Source organism: Psammomys obesus, unplaced genomic scaffold (genome assembly GCF_907164565.1).
Source record: "Psammomys obesus unplaced genomic scaffold, mPsaObe1.curated_primary_1811, whole genome shotgun sequence".
NCBI lineage: Eukaryota > Metazoa > Chordata > Mammalia > Rodentia > Muridae > Psammomys > Psammomys obesus.
In genome coordinates, this window is record NW_026585797.1 from 16,605,228 (window position 1) to 16,608,964 (window position 3,737).

At 39.9% G+C, this 3,737-nt stretch overlaps 1 pseudogene; it reads left to right on the top strand.

Moving 5' to 3' along the window:
- The first annotated feature begins 516 nt into the window (after window positions 1-516).
- Window positions 517-1,970, top strand: LOC129670677 (non-histone chromosomal protein HMG-17-like; annotated as a pseudogene).
- Window positions 1,971-3,737: the final 1,767 nt, after the last annotated feature.

Below are 3,737 nucleotides of genomic sequence, written 5' to 3' on the forward strand. Positions count from 1 at the left end.
ATTAAAGCCACATTATCTGCATTTGAGGATGCCTAATAGTTCTTCTTAGGTCCTTTATAATTTGGGGGATGATGATATAATTACAACATTTTCCCCTTCCCTTCCCTCTTTCCAAAACCTTTCATATGCCCCTCTCCACTTTTCTTCAAATTCATGGCCTCTTTGTAAAATAATTATTGCATGCAAACATGTATGTGTATGTATATATACATACTGTTATACATATAAGCTAAATATAAATGCATGTCTATGCATATAACCTAAATATAACCTGTTCAGTCCCTATACTGTTATTGGTATAACTAAAACCAATCCAAACATGTGTCCTGATGCCCACAGATAAGTGTAGTCCTCACCCCTCATCAAGGAAATGTCTCTTTGCAGCAGATGGAAACCACTAGAGAAAATTACAACAATAAAAACAAAGAGTTGTGGAGCCCAGCATCAATGGATATGTTTATGAAACCATCTCCTACCTAAGGCTCAGGGAACACTGTGGAAGAGAGGGCAGAAAGTATGCAAGAAGATCAGGGAGTTTGCTGTGAGACTGTGTTTTCTAGTAATGTCAGACGCTACACCCATAAAATCTCACCAACAGGACCACCCAAATGGGAGTTGCACAAAGACAACACCAGTGGACATTCCACAGTGGTCAAGGGAGAGTTGTCAAGTCAGTACAAATGGTCAGCGCTACGTGTATGCTCCTATTTTTATATGTTTGGGGAGATGGAAAAAAAGAATGAAAGAGGAAGAAAATAGATGAGGAGGAAATTTTTGACCTGCCTTTACATGCAACGATAGAAGGGTGAGTTATAAACAATATGTGTTGGTCTTTAATTGTAAGAATTTTAGAAGGAATTCAAGGACTCAGACTTTTTTTTTCCTAGTAATACATTTTTATTAATTTATTTGTTATTAAATTACAATTTGTTCACTTTGTATCCCAGCTGTAGCCCCCTCCCTTGTCCCCTCCCAACCCTCCCTCTTCTCCTCCCATGCCTCTCCCCCAGTCCACTGATAGGGGAGATCCTCTTCCCTTCCCATCTAACCCTAGCCTATCAGGTCTCATCAGGAATGGCTGCATTGTCTTCCTCTGTGGTCTGGTAAAGCTGCTCTCCCCTCAGGGGTAGGTGATGAAAGAGCCAGCCACTGAGTTCATGTCAGAGACAGTCCCTGTTCCCCTTATTAGGACAAACACTTGGAGACTGAGCTGCCATGGGCTACATCTGTGTAGGAATTTTAGGGGTTCTAGGTTATCTCCATGCATGGTCCTTGTTTGGAGTATCAGTCTCAGAAAAGACCCCTGGGCCCAGATATTTTGGTTCTGTTGCTCTCCTTGTGGAGCTCCTTGTTTTCTCCAGGTCTTTCATCCTGCCCCCCCCCTTTTTTTTTTTTTACCATAAAATTAGTCTCTAGTCCAAGAAGGCTAATCATTGTGGATTAACACAAATAACATTTGCAAAATTTTAAATGTCAAAATTAAAACTTGTATTCAGTAAAAACAAAACAAAAGTTGTCAACAAACTAGATATAAGTCTGTTTTGTAAAAACTTCTAAAAGTACAGGTTCCTCTTGTAAGAAAATTTAAAGTTATAAATGAAAATAAAAAGACAGAAGAAACGACGACAGTGACACCCAGACAGACCAAAATGGCGCACAGCTGTATCCCTCTCCTTCTCACCACCGCCCCTCCAACCCAGCACCCAGCACTGATGTCCCCTATTGTCAAAAGAAAGGCCAAAGGGATGCTAAAGGAGATAAAGTCAAGGTGAAGAACGAGCCACAGAGAGGTTATCTGATAAACCTCCTTCAAAGCCAGAGCCCAAGCCTCAAAAGGCCACTGCAAAGAAGGGAGAGAAGGTACCCCAGGGAAAGCTGATGTGGGTAAGAATGCAAATAATCCTGCAGAAACCAGAATCACCCAAACAGACCAGGCACAGAAAGCTGAAGGTGCTGGAGATGCCAAGTGATGTTTGCTCATTTTTGATCACTGTGTACCTCTAGTGACTGTACAGTTTGAAATACTATCTTTATCTAGTTTTCTAGAAGTACAGAATTTTGTTTTCCTTTTTTTTTAAGCTACGGTGTTAGCACACAGAACACTTCAATGGGTCACTAACAAAATGTCTCCCCAGCTCGGCTGATGATGGAAAACATCTTTCCCTGGTAATTTTGAAAGATTCTGTTGACTCCCAGAAGGGACGTAGCCATGTTAACATACCCGTCACCATGGCGCAAAAAGCCTTGTGCATGGGAAAACCCTGAGTTCATTTTTGTATCCTTCTCCCATCAACATGGACTTAACTCCCTGAATTCCAGAGACCTAGTGGAACCTGAACCCAAAATTGGTTTCCCAGTCTTTTGGGTGATCTGGGCTTTGCAGTGACATCACTGAGTGTCCTCAGAAGGGTGGTGGGTCCTTTTATAAAAGGACTGTGGATCTTCAGATTGACAAAAAGATTGTGGATCTTCAGACTGACAATTCTGCCATCTTCATTTCATTTCCTAAAAGCCAGGGTCAACTTTTGGAAAGCTGTTAGACAATATCCTTAATGTGAAATGTCAACCCTTACTCTTAGCTACTTCCCCCTTTCAAAAGCATTGAATGAAGATTTCATTTGGGTTTTATAGTGGCTTTCTGATTTGGGTAATCTATACAAGAAGGGAGTTTGGAAGTTCTTATATCCTGTTAATGATTGTCTGCCTGTGTCGTGCCTGAAATACCATGGTTGTTTATGGAAAGTATCTTTAATAAAAACTGGATATGTTAGACCTGGAAAAATAAAAATAAATAAAAGCACAATTTTAAGTGCTTGTTACCTGTTGCTGGTATTAAGGGAGTGAGCTTTGTCACAATCTGCCAAGAGAAATTAGACTTCAGTAACTTTTCTTAACTCAAAAAAATCATTGTCTTCAGGTCTGTAATTAATCTCAAAATGCATCATTCTGAAGTCCTTTTTTTATGATATCACATTGATCTGTTTTCCATGGCACAATACAACACCGGAGGCTGGCATGTTATAAAAAAAAAAAATAGGTTTATTTAGCAGATATTTCTGAAACATGGAAGTCCAAGGTTGGGAAGGCTCACTTGGTTGGAGCTCTAGCTGAGGTCCTGTTGGCTGCATTCCATCATGGAAAACGGCATCAGGGCAGGTGTCTGCAACAAAGGGAAATGTCACATGAAGAGAGAGAAAAGTAAACAGCAGGGAGGAAGCTAGACTTACTTTTCTGTAAGTGCTCTTTCTCAAGACTAGTGAGGGCTCCACGAGAACTTCTTTAATCTTGTCTTTTGACAATAGCTTACACTGTTCTAGGTAATGAGAGGGATTTCCTGAAAATGACTTTCTTATCTAGAACCCAGAGCATAAAAAATACAATTATCCAGCTTTCTAGTCTTGGGTTATACAGACATGGATTTAAATCTTGGTCTTAAACAGTAGACATGCAAATGTTGGTACTTACCCAGAATTTGACTCAATATTAGCCATAAAACTGTGGTTACTTTTAAACTCTTTTTATCTGCTGTATTTTCAGGATTTGTTTGTTTGGGGAAGTATCCTATCCAGTACAGGTTGGCCTTGAATTCACCATGTAGTCAATGATGACCCATAACTTCTCCTCTTGCCTCCAGCTCTCAAGTGTTAAAATTATCATCTTTTACCCCACACTCAGCTGAGAATTATATTTACCCTTCATTGATGTTGCAATTGAACAAAACTATATACATGTATTGG